This window comes from Aotus nancymaae, unplaced genomic scaffold, assembly GCF_030222135.1.
Source record: "Aotus nancymaae isolate 86718 unplaced genomic scaffold, 86718_ANA_hifiasm-v0.15.2.pri h1tg000089l, whole genome shotgun sequence".
Taxonomy (NCBI): domain Eukaryota; kingdom Metazoa; phylum Chordata; class Mammalia; order Primates; family Aotidae; genus Aotus; species Aotus nancymaae.
Window position 1 is genome coordinate 24,312,000 of NW_026988504.1, and position 10,416 is coordinate 24,322,415.

General features: G+C 43.0%; 1 non-coding gene across 1 annotated transcript; it reads left to right on the top strand.

The window, feature by feature from the left end:
* The first annotated feature begins 10,012 nt into the window (after positions 1 to 10,012).
* LOC135271728 (U7 small nuclear RNA) lies at positions 10,013 to 10,074 on the top strand. The gene has a single exon (XR_010339864.1). It is a non-coding gene; the product is annotated as a U7 small nuclear RNA (small nuclear RNA).
* The last annotated feature ends 342 nt before the right edge of the window (positions 10,075 to 10,416 follow it).

Genomic DNA, 10,416 nt, shown 5'->3' on the forward strand with positions numbered 1-10,416 from the left:
TAATTTTGTTTGAATGAATGCATGTCACTTGTCCAAATTTCCACCAATGAAGAATCAGCTAGCTCTGTTAGCTTATCCCACTTAGATTCCTAGATGGGGTCTAGAGGAGAGTGTTTACATTAAGCCCAGTGTTTTGAAATACATATCTGCTCAAGTGTCTTCTCCATAGGCTTCAAGTATTTGTCTCCTAGGGCTGTCATACAAATAACAACAACCTGGGTAGCATTTAATACAACAGAAATCAGACTAGGCGTGGTGGCTCACACCTGTAATTTTACCACTTTGGGTGGCCGAGATGGGCATATCACCTGAGGTCAGGAGTTTGAGACTAGACCGGCCAACATGGGGAAACCCTGTCTCTACTAAAAATACAAAAATTAGCAGGATGTGGTAGTGGGCACCTATAATCCCAGCTACTTGGGAGGCTGAGGCAGGAGAATCGCTGGAACCCAGGGGGCAGAGGTAGCAGTAAGCCAAGATCGTGCCACTTCATTCCAACCTGGATGAAAGAGCAAAACTCAGTCTCAAAAAAAAAAAAAAAAGAAAGAAAGAAAGAAAAAAGAAATCGGGCAGCAGGAGGTGACTCACACCTGTTATCTCAGCACTTTGGGAGGCCAAGGCAGGAGGATAGCTTGAGCCCAGGAGTTTGAGACCAGCCTGGGCAACACAGCAAGACCCCCATCTGTACAAAAATTAAAAATTAGCTGGGCTAATTTTTTAGCACATGCCTGTAGTCTCAGCCACTCAGGAGGCTGAAGTGGGAGGACGGCTTGAGCCTGAGCCAGGGTGGTTGATGCTGCAGTGAGCCGTGATTGAGCCATTGCATTCCAGCCTGAGTGACAGAGTGAGACCCTGTCTCAAAAAAACAAACACAAAGAAATTTATTCTCTCACAGTTTTGGAGGCTAGAAGTCTGAAATCAAGGTGTCTGCAGACCGTGATATCTCCAAAGTTTCTGGAAAATAATCCTTTCTTCCCTCTTCCTGGCTTCTGTTGGTGTTCCTTGGCTTATAGATGCATCACTTCAATTGCTGCCTCTACCCCCATCTTCACATGGTATTCTTTCCTCTATATGTCTCTTTATTTTTTGAGATGGAGTCTTGCTCTGTCACACAGATGACTACAGTGGTACAATCTCAACTCACTGCAACCTCCACCTCCCAGATTCAAGCAATTCTCCTGCCTCAGCCTCCTGAGTAGCTGGGATTATAGGTGTGCACCACCATGCCCAGCTAATTTTTGTATTTTCAGTAGAAAATACAAAAATTTTCTACTGAAAATTTCACGGGGGTTTGCCATACTGCTCAGGCTGGTATCTAACTCCTGGCCTCAAGTGATCTGCCCGCCTCAACCTCCCAAAGTGCTGGGATTACAGGCATGAGCCACTGTGCCCGGCCTCTTCTGTGTGTCTCTGTCTATAAGCAAATTCTCCTCTTCTTACAGGGATACCAGCCATTAAATTAGGGCACCACTTAATCCAATATGATACCATCTTAACTTGGTATCTGCAAATATCCTATTTCCAAATGAGGCCACATTCACAGGTTCCCCATTATACATTAATTTTTTTTTTTTTTTTTTTTGAGATGGAAGGAGTCTCACTCTGTCATCCAGGTTGGAGTGCAGTGGTGCAATCTTGGCTCACTATAACCTCCGCTTCCTGGGTTCAAGCAATTCTCCTGCCTCAACCTCTGGAATAGCTAGGATTACAGAACCTGCCACCATGTCTGGCTCATTTTTTTGTATTTTTAGTAGAGATGGGGTTTCACCATGTTGGCCAGGCTGGTCTTGAACTCCTGACCTCAAGTGATTTTCCCACCTTGGCCTCCCAAAGTGCTGAGATTACAGGCAGGAGCCACTGCTCCCGGCCTATACGTGAATTTTGGGAAAACACTATTCAACTGAGTACACGTCCTTTACCAATTTTGGGAAGAAAATTTTGTTCTGCATAATTTTCCAACTATTTACTTACAAGTGGTTGGCAGCTATAGGGTCCCCTTGGCCTTCTAAAGATTCACTGAAGAATCAACTTGCACTGGGCTCAGTGGCTCACACCTGTAACTCCAGCACTTTGGGTGGCTGAGGCGGGCAGATCACTTGAGGTCAGGAGTTCAAAACCAGCCTGGCCAACATGGTGAAACCCCGTCTCTACTAAAATCATAAAAATTAGCCAGGCGTGGTGGCATACACCTATAATCTCAGCTACTCAGGAGGCTGAGGCAGGAGAACTGCTCAAACATGGGAGGCAGAGATTGCAGTGAAAAAAGATTGTGTGACTCTGTCTCAAAAACAAAATCCACTTGCAAAAGGTGGATTAAGCATACAAATTTATTCAACATGTATACAGGGGAGCCTTCCGAATCAAAATCCAGGCGAGGTGCAGTGGCTCATGCCTGTAATCCCAGCATTTTGGAAGGCTCAGGTGGGTTGATCACCTGAGGTCAGGAGTTCAAGACCAGCCTGGCCAACAAGGTGAAACCTCATCTCTATTAAAAATACAAAAATTAATTCAGTGAAAAGTACTCAAAGACATAAGTAAAAAAAAAAAAAATCCCATTTACTTGGGAGGCTGAGGAGGGAGGATCACTTGAAACGCTTGAACCTAGGAGGCAGAGGTTGCAGTGAACTGAGATCACGCCACTGCACTCCAGCCTGGGCAACAGAGTAAGACTCCGTCTCAAAAAAAAAAAAAAAAGAATCAAGACCCAAAGATACATGGGAAATTGTCTATTTTTATGCTCAGGTTTAGCAAAGTATGGAAGCATGTAGAAATATAATTGAACAAAAAGGGCATCATCCAGTGCTAATGTACTAAGTGGGGAAACCCAGCAAGGCCTGCCTGTCTAGATTCTTCTTGGCTTCTCTGAGCATGCATTCCTTCCTTCTGGGTATAAGGCAGGACCCTCTCTCTAATCAGGGGTCTTATGACCTACAGTTAAACAATGTAGGCAGATAATTTATTTATGGACAGTGCTTACACAGAAAGTTGGAGGAAAGTTTGAGTACTATTTTTAGGTTTTATGGCTGGCTTTGGGAAAATGGGGTTCTGGTTTCTGTGAGCCACCTTATGGAGGAAGGATTCTAGTTTCCATGGCTACTCTCAGGGGAGAATGGAACTAAGAGTAGGGAGGGCAGGAGAAGGTTGGAGAAACTTTTGCTTCTGAGGCTGTAATTTTGGGGTATTGTTTTCTGAGCCCTAACACAGCAAAAGATCAAATTTTGATTTTAAATTTTACTTCTGGTTGTATTCTTTGACATGACAATAGATCATCGGTTGTGTCCAGTCAAATAATTTTAAACACATTTTCCCTTTTTTTGAAACGGAGTCTCTTGATCTGTTGCCCAAGCTGGAGTGCAGTGGCTCAATCTCAGCTTACTGCAACCTCCACTTCCCAGGTTCAATTCTCCTGCCTCAGCCTCCAGAGTAGCTGGGATTGCAGGTGCGTGTCACCACGCCCAGCTAATTATTGTATTTTTTAGTAGAGACGGCGTTTCACGATGTTGGCCAGGGTGGTCTCAAACTCCTGACCTCAAGTGATCCACCTGCCTTGGCCTCCCAAAGTGCTGGGACTACAGGCGTGAGCCACCACACCTGGCCTATACTTTCCTTTTTGCAACCAGAATTCCATTTTTAAAGTTTTCTTTTTATGTGAAAATGAATTCTGATTCTTAAACCGTTCTACCAAAAATCTGATTTGAGTGTTCATTGAGAGAATTCTCCTACTACAACCTTTAGGTGACCTGTTAATTAGCAGTTTGTTTCCATAGAAGTAGTCCCTTTTACAACTTCACTCTGAGTTCCTTAAAACACTTCTGCTTTTACTTTCAAAGCCTGTGAGTGTTTAAGATAAAGGCCTGTTTGGTAAAAGTAAAAACCTCTTCCTAAGAGATCTTGAGGCTTCCTCTGCTCAAGAGATCTTGAAGCTCTGCTAATGATTGCATGGACAAGGAGATATGAATGAGCCTGAGGCATGTGACATTTTATGCAACCCTCATGACTCCTGTGACAGACACATGAGGCAGTGAGCCTCTTGACTTGTGGAAGTTAAGAATGCTATGGAAAGAGACTTTTTAAGGAAAGGAAATGTGGAAAACATGAGAAATCTTGGGATGGGAACAAGGGAAAGGACTGAGTGACACAAGGCCGAGAAACGTTTGTGACTTTTTTATTATTTTATTTTATTTTGAGACGGAGTCTTGCTCTGTCGCCAGGCACCAGGCTGGAGTGCAGGAGCGTGATCTCGGCTCACAGCAACCTCCACCTCCTAGGTTCAAGCAATTCTCCTGCCTCAGCCTCCTGAGTAGCTGGGATTAGAGGCGAGCGCGCCACCACGTCCAGCTAATTTTGTATTTTTTGGTAGAGACTGGGTTTCAATATGTTGGCCAGGATGGTCTTTTTTTGCTAGAGATGAGATCTTGCTATGTTGCCAGACTGATCTCAAACTCCTGGGCTCAAGTGATCCTTCTTCATCTTCTTTTTTTTTTTTAAAGATGGGGTTTCACCATGATGGCCAGGCTGGTCTTGAACTTCTGACCTCAGGTGATCCACCCACCTCAGCCTCCCAAAGTGCTAGGATTACAGGCATGAGCCACCACGCCCAGCTCCTTCTTGAACTTCTTGAGACGGAGTCTTACTCTGTTGCCCAGGCTGGAGTGCAGTGGTGTGATCTCGGCTCACTGAAAAGTGTTGGGGTTACAGGCGTGAGCTACCACACCTGGCCTCATCTCTACCAAAAAAAATTTTTTTCTTTTTTTCAATTTATATATATATAATTTAAAAAATATATATATATATATTTTTTAAGAGATGGGGTCTCGCTATGTTGCCCAGGCTGGAGTGCAGTAGCTATTCACAGGCATGATCCCACTACTGATCAGCACGGGAGTTTTGACCTGCTCCGTTTCCGACCTGGGCTGGTTTACCCCTCCTTAGGCAACCTGGTGGTCCCCCGCTCCTGGAAGGTCACCATATTGATGTTGAACTTAGTGTGGACACCCGATCGGCATAGCGCACTACAGCCCAGAACTCCTGGGCTCAAGCGATCCAGCCTCAGCCTCCCAAGTAGCTGGGACTACAGGCCTGGCCAAAAAAAATTTTTTTTAACTAGCCAGGAGTGGTGGCATATGTGTCTGTAGTCCCAACTACTTGGGAAATTGAGGTGGGAGGATTACTTGAGCCCAGGAGTCTGAAGCTGTAGTGAGCTACGATCATGCCACTGCACTCTAGCCTTGAAGCCAGACTCCATTGCTAAAAACAAATCAGAAAATAAATAAATAAAAGGCTTAAGTCTGCCATTTTATTTTTTGTTTTCTGCTTGTGCCTCTTGTTGTCTCTGTGTTTTTTTTTTTTCTGGCTTACTGTGGTCTACTTGTACCTTTTTTTAAATCCTATTTTAATTTTCCTGTAGTGTTTTTGAGTGTATCTCTTTGTATAGATTTTTTAAGTGTTTGTAATGGGTTTTACATTATGCATACATAAATTATCACGGTCAACTGGTGTCAATACTTTTATCAGCTTGAGTGAAGTACAAAACTTTGACCTCCATTTCAGCCTTTTTACAACATAATTGTCTTAAATATTTCCTCAACATACTTTGCAAACCACATTGGTCAATGTCATACAGTCTGCTTCAACCATCAAATGTAATTGAGAACACTCAAGAGGAGAAGTGTTATAGACTGCATTGTGTCTTCCCAAATTCATGTGTTGAACCCCTAGCCCCTACTGTGACTGTACATTGGAGATAGGGCCTTTAAAAATGTAATTAAGATTAAATGACGGCCAGGCACAGTGGCTCATGCCTGTAATACCGTCACTTTGGGAGGCCACAATGGGCAGATCATTTGAAGTCAGGAGTTCAAGACCAGCCTGACCAACATGGTGAAACCCTGTCTTCACTAAAAATACAGAAAATATTAGCCAGGAGTGGTGTCACACACCTGTAATCCCAGCTACTCGGGAGGCTGAGGCAGGACAATTGCTTGAACCCAGGAGGTGGAGGTTGCAGTGAGCTGAAATTGCACTATTGCACTCCAGTCTGGGCAACAAAGTGAGACTCCATCTCAAAAAATATTAAATAAATAAAGATTAAATGAGTCCATAAGTGTGGGATGCTAATTCAACAGGAATTATTGAATTATCCCCTTTTTTGTGGGGGGGGATAGGGTCTCACTCTGTCGCCCAGGCTGGAGTGCAGTGGCGAGATCTAAATTCATTGCAATCTCCATCTCCTGGGTTCAAGTAGTTCTAGTGCCTGAGACTCCTGAGTAGCTGAGATTACACGCGTGTGCCACCACACCCAGCTAATTTTTGTATTTATTTTTTTTTTAAGTAGATACGGAGGTTTCAACATGTTGGCCAGGTCAGTCTCAAACCTAACCTCAAGCGATTCTCCTGCCTCGACATTCCAAAGTGCTGGGTTACGGGGTGAGCCACCACACCCAGCCAGGAATGGTGTCCGTTTAAGAAGAGGAAAAGGCAGGGTGCAGTGGCTCATGCCTGTAATCCCAGCACTTTGGGAGGCCAAGGCAGGTAGATCACGAGGCCAGGAGTTCAAGACCAGCCTGGCCAAGATGGTGAGACCCCATCTCTACTAAAAATACAAAAATTAGCCAGGCACAGTGGCAGGCACCTGTAATTCCAGCTACTCGGGAGGCTGAGGCAGGAGAATCACTTGAACCCGGTTGACAGAGGTTGCAGTGAGCTGAGATAGCGCCACTGCACTCCAGGCTGGGTGATAGAGTAAGACTCTGTCTCAAAAAAAAAAAAAAAAAGAAGAGGAGAAGACACCAAGAGTGGGCACACACAGACAAAAGACCATGGGAGGACACAGCAAGAAGGTGGCAATCTACAGGCGAAAATAAGAGACCTCGGGAGAAACCAAGCCTACCGACACCTTCGTCTTAGACTTCCAGGCTCCAGAACTGTGAGAAAACAAATTCTGTTGGTTAAGTCACCCAGTTTGTGGTATTTTGTTATGGAAATTCTAGGTGACTAATACAAGAAGGAAAGTATATTATAATTACTCATGTATTTGTTTTCCATTTTTTTCATCCTTGATGTTCCAAGGTTCCTTCTTTTATTATTTCCCTTTCTTTTCAAGAACTTCCTTTAGCTTTTTTTTTTTTTGAGATGGAGTCTTGCTCTGTCACCCAGGCTGGATTGCAGTGGTGTGATCTTGGCTTACTGCAACCTCCACCTCCAGAGTTCAAGCAGTTTTCCTATCTCAGCCTCCAGAGTAGCTGGGATTACTGGTGTGTGCCACCACACCTGGCTAATTTTTGTATTTTTAGTAGAGACTGGGTTTTGCCATGTTGGCCAGGCTGGTCTCAAACTCCTGGCCTCAAGTGAGCCGCCTGCCTCCCAAAGTGATGGGATTACAGGCGTGAGATACTGCACCCGGCCCCCTTTTAACCATTTTTTAAAGGGTAGATCTACAAGTGACAAATTCTCTTAGTTTTTCCTCATCTGAAAATATGTTGATTTCCTTTTATTTTTGATAGTTTTTTTCTTTCAGCATTTGAAAAAAGTTGTGCCACTTCCTTCTGGCCTTTTTTAGATTCTCATGAGAAATTGACTGTGGTTCAATCTGTTTTTCCCCTGTGAGAAAGATGTTTTTCTCTTAATGCTGTTCAAGATTTTTTCTTTGTTATTAGTTTTCAGGAGTTAGATTATTATGTGTCTTGGCATAGATGTCTTTGAGTTTATCATGTCTGTGGTTTTCTCAGCTCCTTCAACTTGTAGTTCCAGGTCTCTTGTCAAATTTGAGGAATTTTCGGTCATTATTGCTTTTTCTTTTCTTTTTTTTAAAGATGGGGTTTCACCATGATGGCCAGGCTGGTCTTGAACTCCTGACCTCAGGTGATCCACCCACCTCGGCCTCCCAAAGTGCTAGGATTACAGGCGTGAGCCACCGCGCCCAGCCCTCAGCCATTATTTCTTTGAATAAGTTTTTGGTCTTACACTCTTACTCCTTTTAGGACTCTGATGACATAACTTTCTTTTTTGAGGCAGAGTCTCACTCTGTTGCCCAGGCTGGAGTGCACTGTCACCATCTCGGCTCACTGCAACCTCCGCCTCCTGGGTTCAAGTGATTCTCCTACCTCAGCCTCCTGTTTGTTCTTTAATATTCTGCTCTGAGTATATGGTTCTTATTTACAGAAGACTTGGTGTGATGGGAATTACTCAGCCATTACTGGAAATGGAACTTCCTCCTGTGTTTTGACATATTCCCATCATTTTGCTGAGAAGTGGACAGTGGCATGGGATGGAAGGGACTTCCTTATTTCTATCACAACAGGATATTTCTTTCCCTTTTTTTTTTGGAGACGGAGTCTTGCTCTTGTCGCCCTGGCTGCAGTGCAGTGGCATGATTTCGGTTCACTGAAGCCTCTGCCTCCCAGGTTAAGCAATTCTCCTGCCTCAGCCTCCCAAGTAGCTGGGGTTATAGGCGCACACCACCACACCTGGCTAATTTTTCTATTTTTAGTAGAGATGGGGTTTTCCCATGTTGGCCAGGCTCGTCTTGAATTCCTGACCTCATGATCCACCTGCCTTGGCCTCCCAAAGTGCTGGGATTATGGGCGTGAGCCACTGTGCCCAGCCACAACAGGATATTTCAAGCTTAACTTATACTTTCTCTGTTCCAACCCTAAAGCCGTCCATTTCTCTAAGAAGCTGTTTCTTTGTTGTAAGGAATAATATTCAGAAACCAGGATCTGAGTACCAAGCCTGCTCATTTTTACATTGTGTTATTGCTTCGAAGACTTCAACACACAGAGGCCAAACCTCTATCTCTACAGATGTATATGAAATTGTGGGTTTATACTGATGCCTCTAACTCCAGTTTCACCCATCAAGACTTCTTTGTATTCCCTAATTTATATTTATATCTACTTTTTCCCACAGTGAGAACTCTAGCTGCTACCTTCTTATTTATGTCATTGCTTAACTCTACAATATGCACAATATAATTTCATAATCGCTATTCCCATGCCACTGTGAAAAACCAAGCTATTAAAAAGAATAGCTTTTCTTCGCATCTTTTTTTCCCTCTAGAAATTTTTTTCCCTCCAGGAATTTCCTTGTAGTTTTTTCTTCCCCTCTAGACTGAAAAAATATAGCCAAAATAATTTGTTCAAAAGGTACTTGGAAGGGTTCTTTTTCTTCTCCTTCAGTATGGTTTTGTTGTTCGTTTGTAACATGGGTTAATTTCTGTCTTCATTCAGTTTAGAGTCTCCTCCAATCTTGGTGATTTCATTTATTGAATTTATCATTTTATTTCCAAATATTATATTTTCAGGCCAGACATGGTGGCTCACACCTGTAATCCCAGCAATTTGGGAGGCTGCATCAGGAAGAACACTTGAGCTCAAGATTAAAAAGGAAAGAAAAGAAAAGAAAAAAAATACATATACATATATATATGTAGAGAGAGAGAGTTCTATTTTCAAAACTGCTGAATCTTTTTGTTGTAATAGCTTTATTGAGATATAATTAATATACCATACAACTCACCCATTTAAAGCATACAAGTCAACAATTTTTAATATTCACAGAATTGTGCAACCATAGCCACAATTAATTTTAAAACATTCCACTCAGACACAATGGCTCATGCCTATAATCCCAGAACTTTAGGAGACCAACTCAGGCAGATCACCTGAGCTCAGGAGTTCAGGACCAGCCTGACAAATATGATGAAACCCCATCTCTATGAAAATACAAAAATTAGCCTGGCATGGTGATACATGCCTGTAATCCCAGCTACTAAGACGCTGAGGCAGGAGAATCGAATGACCCCAGGAGGTAGAGGTTGCAGTGAGCCGAGATTATACCATTGCACCTCAGCCTGGGTGACAGAGTGGGACTCCATCTTAAACAAAAAAAAAAAAAAAGAAAAGAAAAGAAATCTCAGCAAAGAAAAAACTGTTAAAAAAAAAAAAGAAATTTGTGAATAGAAATTGACATTTTGGAAATGAAAATTTCAGACTAAATATTAAAATATCAAATAAAGTGTTACAGTTATTTTAGAATCTGTCTAGCAGATTTTCCAGTTTTTACCAGAAAACTCTCCAAAATATATTTTTTTAAAGTAGGCCGGGCATAGTGGCTCACACTTGTAATCCCAACAGCTGGGGAGGCCAAGGCAGGATTGCTTGAGCCCAAGAATTTGAGACCAGCTTGGGAGATCCTGTCTCTACAAAAAAAGATCCTGTCTCTAAAAAAAAAAAACTCACAAAAAATTAGTCAGGTAAGGTGGCGTGTACCTGTAGTCCTAGCTAACTGGGAGGCCAAGGTGGGAGGATTGCTGAGCCGAGGAGGTTGAGGCTGCAGTGAGCCATGTTCATGCCACAGCATTCCAGCCTGGACGACAAAGTGAGACTTTGTCTCAAAAAAATAAATAAGGGCCGGATT